The sequence below is a fragment of the Peromyscus maniculatus genome, chromosome 6 (genome assembly GCF_049852395.1).
Source record: "Peromyscus maniculatus bairdii isolate BWxNUB_F1_BW_parent chromosome 6, HU_Pman_BW_mat_3.1, whole genome shotgun sequence".
Classification (NCBI taxonomy): domain Eukaryota; kingdom Metazoa; phylum Chordata; class Mammalia; order Rodentia; family Cricetidae; genus Peromyscus; species Peromyscus maniculatus.
In genome coordinates this window covers 133,948,839-133,956,962 of record NC_134857.1, presented here as the reverse complement: position 1 = coordinate 133,956,962, position 8,124 = coordinate 133,948,839, and positions in this window count along the sequence as shown.

The window sequence follows — 8,124 nt, the reverse complement described above, 5'->3', positions numbered from 1 at the left end:
TCTTTCTTTCCTCCTTACTCTGTGTCTGACTGGGCAGCTGGCCCCTGGTGTCCTCTCTCTGTCCTGTTTTCACTCTTCACCCTCTTCCCTAGATTTCTCCTCCTACTTATTCTCTCTGCCTGCCAACCCTGCCTGTTTCTCTCTCCTGCCTTGCTATTGGCCCTTCAGTTCTTTATTAGACCAATCAGGTGTTTCAGGCAGGCAAAGTAACACAAGCTTACAGAGTTAAATAAATGCAACATAAAAGAATGTTACACATCATTGCATCATTAAACACATACTCTACAGCGTAAATGAATGTAATACATCTTAAACCAATATTCGACAACAGTTCCCATGACCACACCCTCAACTTTAATAATATGCTGGGAGGGCTAATTCTATCTAATATATATCTTAGCGTGAGCTGTCATATCAAAATACCATGAAGTGTATGGCTTATCAACAACAGAAAGGTACTTCCCTCACTGCTGAGAGCTGTAATTCCCAGATCAGGCTGCCTGTGCTCCTGGCTTCTGGTGAACGTCCTCGTCCAGGCTTCAGGCTACTATCTCTTGTGGTGTCTTCTTAAGGCAGAAAGGACCAGGTGGGGGCTGGCCTCTGGTAAGGGCACTCACCCCACTTGTTAGGGCTCCACCCTCAGGAAAATTAGCTCTCAAAGATTCTCTCTCCCACAAACAATCACAATGGGGGTTAGACTTAAAGACCTGAGTTATGAACAGACACAGCATGCTGTTTATAACATGATTTGTGTAAAACTTAACACCAGTAAAACCCATAAAAAGTTTAGCAAATTGTTTTGTTTTGTTTTGTTTTTTACCTTTTGAGACGGGTCTCACTATGTAGCCCTGGATGGCCTGGAACTAATTCTGTAGGCCAGACTAGGCTCTAACTTGGAGATCCACCAGCACACTTCGTGAGTGCCACAATTAACGTGTGCACCATCATACTTGGCCTGACGTTTGGATTTTTAAAAGATGTCTCTGAGCTAGCAATTTCTATAAGAACATTTTCCCCTTTAAAATGTAGCTTCTTTAAAAGATGAGCTGTTTTTCTGAGACAGTCTCACTATGCAGCCCAGGCAGCCCTCAGCACTGCGGCCCTCCTAGGACAACATGCAGGCACGGCACATCTGGCTTAGAAGTTAGTGTTTACAATTCTGCAAGTTTGGGGACTTTCTTTAATAGACCTGTTTACTTCCCTCTACAGGTCAGCCAGAACAGAGGTCCCCATTGTGAGATAGACTAGTAAAGTCCATTAATCTGTTCTAAAGTGGGGAAACACTTCATCAGTGTGCAATGGGAGGTCAAGGCACATGAGTTCAGATCTACAACCTGTCTCAGGTAAAAGTCAACTTCTAAGATTTCAACTCCTGTGGGGCTGTTCTTCTCGGTGTACATAACATTCTTGATTTATCAGGACTCACAGATACACAAATACAAACTAATCAAGTCTACTAGGCATCTCATACCTAACAGAGAACTGATTTCTGTAACCGATCATCGAGTGGACCATAACACAGTCCTAATCATTGCTGCTCCTAATGTATGGGCCACGTCTGAGCCTGAACAGTGGTGAGGGGAAGGGTCTTGCCTTTTGAAACTCTTCCAGAAAGCCAGGAAAGGACAACAGTTGGCCTAGGTAGGCCTCTCGGTACTGATCTGCAGCAGTGCCCTTGATGGTGAGTCTGTCTAGGGTAGCAAAGTACATGCCCTCTCAGACTGATCAGATATCATTTTCAAAAATATGATACATATAACCACAAAATGAATAAGTCAAAAATTATTTGTAGGCGAGATAACTCAGCAGTTAAGAGCACTGGCTGCTCTTCCAGGGAACCTGGGTTTAATTCCTAATTCCTAGCACCAACATGGTGGTTCACAGTTGTTTATGACTCCAGTCCCAAGGGAACCAACACCCTCTTCTGGTCTCTGTGGGCACAGACATACATTCAGGCAAACACTGATACACATAAAGAAAAAAATTAATAAAATCTAAAAATAAAATACTCTAAATAAGCCGGCTAATTTCCAAAGTCTTTTTCATTACTCATAAAGGACAGACTTTTATTTTCATCTTTTGAGGCAATGTCTCATGTAGGACATTACCTCCAATCTGCTGTGTAGTCCAGGATAACCCTGAACCCTATCTTCCTACCCATGCCTTCCAAGCACTGGGACAGAACTATACTTTTAAAATATCTTTCTATTCTTAAATTCATCTTTAAAAGTATTAATGGAAGCCAGGTGGTGGTGGTGGCCCATGTCTTTAATCTCAGCACTTGGGACACAAAGGTGGATGGATCTCTGTGAGTTTGAGGCCAGCCTGGTTGGTCTACAGAGTAAGTTCCAGGACAGCCAAGGCTACACAGAGAAACCCTGTTTTGAGGGGAAAAAAAAGTATTAATGGAGTTAGAATTCTACTTTTATAACTGCATCTGACCTGGAGAGCTCTTGTCATTTCTGGTTCTACTGAAGCATGGAGTCCTGCACTAGATCAGATTCCACTCACGGGCTGGTGAGATGGACCCATGGGTACCTCACTTGTCACCATGCCTGGATCCTGAGTTCAGTACCTGGATCCCAAGCGTTAGGAGAGAAGAGACTCATTCAAGTTGTTCTGTGACCTCTGTAAGTGCACTATGGCGTGCACGTGTGCCCAGTGCACGTGTGCCCATACACACCACAAAACGAATAAATGCTGGGGAAGGAGTTCATGGGCTGGGGAGATGGCTCAGTTTATAAAGCACTTGCTGCATAGCCTTGAGGACCCAAGTGCATCCTTCATTCCCATGGAAACGTAAGGTTTGGCTGTGTGTGCCTGTAATCCCAGAGCTGGGGAGGGAGAACAGGGTATGTCCCTGGGCTTGTTGACATCCAGTCTAGCCAAATCTGTGAGGTCTAGGTTTAGTGAGAGACTCTGTCACAAAAAATAAGGTGGAGAGATTGAAGAAGACACCCAACATTGATCCTTGGCCTTCACACATGCATACATCCACATACAATGTACACATGTATAAACACATACACAAAAATATTTTTATATTAATGAGGGTTCTTTAGAGGAACTGAACATGTAGAATAGATACACAGTAAAAGTACTTATTAGATTGATTTTCAGGATATCATCTGGTAGTCCAACACTGGCTTCTTCAGTGTGAAGAAATCACAACGTGGTGCTGGCGTCCTGCAGGATTCCTGCCGTTCTGGCGGTCTTCACTCTATGTTAGAGGCTTGAAGAACTGGGTTCTGCTGTCAGTGAAGGACTGTGGCAGCGAAGCAGTGGCTGCAACATAAACCCGACAGTCAGATGAGAAGGCAGTGGAGTGAAAAGCAAGGCTCTCTCGCAGTCCCCTGCAGCTGGGTTACCCCTGGAAGGCACCTCCCACACTTAGTGTGGGCCTTTCCACTTCCAATAAGTAAGAAAACCTCTCCCAGGCATGACCAGGACTCTCTCTCAGTTGATTTCTGATCCAGTAAAACTGACAAACTAGATTAGCCTACACAATTTCCCTCCATTGAAAATGAATGAAAAACGACAGGGTAAAGAAATCAGAAACTGTGAAATATCTAGCCAGTGCCTTTTTCCTTTAAGTGCTGGGAGTTGTACCCAGGGTCTCACATACTGAAAACAATAAAAGGTCCAGCCTCTATTGTTTTCTCCCGGAGTCCACGGAAGAGTCTACCAACCAGCTGAGGATCCTAATCTGAGGGATATCAAATGAATCCAAGCACACTGAGTTCTTTAGTCCATTCATTTTATTCTTCTCAGTCAATTCTATCTACACAGTTTCTTTTCTGTTCTCTTACTTAGCTCTTCTTAGTCCCTCATGCTCTCAGTCCCTTCTGCTGTTCTCTCATATCTATCTAGTTCTTTACATCTCCATCCTCATCTTTGTTCTTCTCAATCAACTCTCTTCTGCTGTTCTCCTGTAACTATCTAGTTCTTCCCATCTTCGTGTGTGTGTGTGTGTGTGTGTGTGTGTCCATTCATTAACAACTTGTTAGTAAAAACTACAAAGTAAACTCTCAGGGACAAGCATTCTGATAAGAGTTACACTTGGCAAAGGCTTGGTCAGCTTAATTGGTGATTGACCACAGCTGTAGGTTGTGAAAAGTTCTGGCTATCTCTTAAAGGGACAGCTGCAAAGGTTACAAGGAAAGAAATTAAACCAATGAGAGATTTAAGGAAAAGGCAAAGAATATGTGTATTATTTTATGTGAATAATAACATCCAGACATAGTTAGTCAATTGACAGCCTTTTTCTGTTAGTCACCTGAATCTCAGGACCTATACATAATTAGTCTACTGAGCTGAAAATCTTACATTAAAAACAGGTGTAGACCTCTGAATAGGTGAGACAGTTGATTGGCTTGATCTGTTTGGGAGGCATCTAGGCAGTGGGACTGAGTCCTGTGCTCATTGCATGAGTTGGCTGTTTGAAACCTAGAACTTATGCAGGGATGCTTGGCTCAGTCTGGGAGGAGGGGACTGGACCTGCCTGAACTGAGTCTACCAGGTTGATCGCAATCCTCGGGGGAGGCTTTGCCCTGGAGGAGGTGGGAATGGGGGGTGGACTGGAGGTAAAGGGAGGGGGTGGGAGGGGGGAGAATAGGGGAACCTGTGGCTGATATGTAGAACTGAATGGTATTGTAAAATAAAATAAAAGGAAAAAATACAAAAAAAAGAAAAAAATCTCAAAATCAGAAAAAAAAAACAGGTGTAGAAATAAATACAAAGTGTTCATTGTTCTTTGAATCAGAGTGGGGAGGTGCTAGTGGAGGAAGCTTAGGGCAACATAGATGCTATTGATCTCTTGAAGGACTGAGATATACCAAGGCCAGACACCTGCACTATCACTTCTGGTTCACTATAATTCTTCTGAAGAGTTTTGATTTAACAAAGCCAGGCACCTACAATTCAGCTCTGTGAAAGTTCTATGAAGACTCTTTGTCTGACCAGTATTTACCCTGTCAGTGACTAAGGATGGAGAGCAAGACCTCTAAGTGTCTGCAGTCCACATGGAACAGTAGATCTAGTATGAAGCATATTTTAGTGTGTTTCTATTCATAAAAATTGTACAGTTAAATAAGAAACCATCTTCCAGACTATCCACAATTATGTGTGCCCATAAGATTGAGATGCAATTGTGAGAGTACATGTACTCATAACATGGAGATGCATGGTAAATGGGGAGACTCATAGCTGTTATTGCATAAGAAGTTTACAAGAGACAGCCAGCCAGTTCATTCAAAAGGCAGTAATTCCATAATGCCTTGTGTGACGGTTTCCTCTAACGGAACCCTTAGTTCTGATAGGTTGCCCTTCTGAACTCTAGTTGTCAAGTATATTTCCATGGACTATTGCTACCGGTGGCTCTCATAGTCACACAGGCCAAGCAAGTGTTCTTCTCCTGAACTATCTACCCCAGCCCCGAGAGCAGAATTTTCAATGTACTGCTTCAAGAATCTTTCTATATTTATTGCATTTCACTGATTTGGAAAAACACACTTTTCCGTAGTAACATCCCAGAAAGCCTGGGTTAAATAATAGATGCTGGCTACTCTTTACATTTCTCATCTTTGCAGTTCAGCTATGTCTTACAGCTGATGGCATCACAGATGAAATGAGGTGTTCCCGCCCCATCGGAATGCTGTTACATGATACAGTCACGTGTCAAGGCTGACTAGGGACAGCCTGTATGCTAAACGCTAGTGAGCTATGTTTATAGTTCCAGCAGCTCACACCGTGAACGTTGATCAAAACTGTTATTACCGGGGCCTGGAGAGGTGGTTCAGTGGTCAAGAGCACCAGCGGAGCTGGGTCCAGTTCCTCGCAACCACATGGCAGCTCACAACTGTGTGTAATTCCAGATCTTGGGGACCCTACACTCTTCTGCCCTTTTCAGGCACCAGGCACACACACAGGTGTAGGCAAACCCAATACTAAATAAAAATAAATCTTTTTTTAAAGATTTATTGATTATGTATATAGTGTTTTGTCTGCATGTATGCCTGCATGCCAGAAGAGGGCACCAGAGCTCATTACGGATCGTTGTGAGCCACCCTGTGGTAATTGGGAATTGAACTCAGGACCTCTGGAAGAGCAGCCAGTGCTCTTAACCTCTGAGCCATCTCTCCATTCCCAAATAAAAATAAATCTTTAAAAAATATTGTTAATAACAAAAATTATTTCTGTCCTTTGTTTTTTGGGGTGGAACCACACTATGTAGCCCAAGCTGGCCTCAAACTGACCAAGCAGCCCAGGCTAGCATTGAATTTGTGATCCTCCTGTCTCAGCTTCCCACGTGGTGGGATTATAGGCATTTTCGACCATGTCAAGCTCAAGAAGCTTTTATCATTTATAAAGTGGCAGGTGTGTCTCTGGGCCTAACAAAGTAGACATCCATTAAACAATAACAATATAATGCGAACCCTATAGATTGTTTTAAATTTTCTAAGTCACATTTTAAAAAGTAATTTGAAAATATATTTTAACTCAATATATCCAAAATATTTTCTTAGCCAGCAATGCTTCTTTGCTGTTCTTTGACCATTTCATACATGTATGTAATTTGTTCTGACTATGCTCACTCTGTCCTTTCCTACTTCCCTCCCCCACACATCAGCCTCCCCCTCCTCCTTACAACCCGGTTCCCACATTCATGTCTTTTTTGTGGCCCACAGAGTTGTGTGACCATGGGTTTGGAGGAATCCGCTGATGCCTGGCGGGCTTACCAGTGTGTACACAACTGACAAGGAGTCCCTCTCCCCACTGTGTGTCTGTACCCAATAGGCCAGCAGGCAGGGGCAGGGCCCTGAGTCCCTTCCATCTCTGACTGCACTGTGTGCAAGCCCAGTGCAGACAAACACAGCTGCTCTGATTCAAGACTGCAGGGCTGTCAGGCCCAGAAGATGACATCTCAGCCTTCTTCCTAACTTCTCTTACATTCTTTCTGCTCCCCTCTTCTATGGTGTTTAAAGGTGTATAAATGTCTTGGTTGGAGCTCAGGCCTCAGCCATCATATTCTCCTGAGAACTTTGGGTAGTGAAGAGTCTCTGTAACGAAAGCTATTTGGGTGCCTGCCCCAACATTCATCATTGTTCATTGTACGGTAAGGCTTATCTGATTAAGGCTTGGAGTAGCTTTTGCATATGGGTAGAATATAGATATTTAGAAGGCAGTCAACACACTTTAAAATGAGCAGTATGTCACACAATTTGTATTTTACAATTACAGCATTTTCCAGTTTAGATTGGCCACATTCAATTCCTCACTTGGCTGTATCTGACATCTCAGCTTTGGAGGAATAGATGAACTTATAAATCAATATCGTTGCTCTACAGTTCTTTTTTTTTTTTTTTTGGTTTTTCGAGACAGGGTTTCTCTGTGTAGCTTTGCGCCATTCCTGGGACTCACTTGGTAGCCCAGGCTGGCCTCGAACTCACAGAGATCCACCTGGCTCTGCCTCCCGAGTGCTGGGATTAAAGGCGTGCGCCACCACCGCCCGGCGCTCTACAGTTCTTTGAGGGAGCATACTGTATTCTTTGAAGGTGCAAACTGGGCTGGGGAGATGGATCAGTGGCAGATCATATGCTAGCTTTTTCAAAGCTGTGAGTTCAATTCCCAGGACCTTAAAAAGGAAGAAGAGGTTAAAACGAAAAGGTTAAACCATATTAACTTACCAGTACAGAGTGATAAGTAAGCCTTAGTTTTGTAGTTTTGGGATCAAACCCAAGGGCTAGCCCGTGCTAAGCATGCATTTTTACAAAGTATCTTTTAAGCATCTTTCCTTAACAATGTATGTGGCGATTTTTTTTGTTTGTTTGTTTTTTTGAATAACTGGGTAACAGATGTACTATAATTTATCTTTTTTTTTTTTTTTCAGGGAATTTAGCCCAGGTTGGCCTCCAAATGCCTACACAGCTGAGGATTTGAACTATTGATCCTCCTGCCTCCACTTCCCAAGTGCTAGGATTACAGGTCTGCACCACCAATCCCGGTTTACACAGCAGTTGAAACCCAGCCCAGGGATCCTAGGACGCTAGGAAAGCACTTTGCAAGCTGAGCCACAATTCTAGCCACGGGGTCCTTCGGGCAGAAGCGTGGCCGGCTACATCGTGA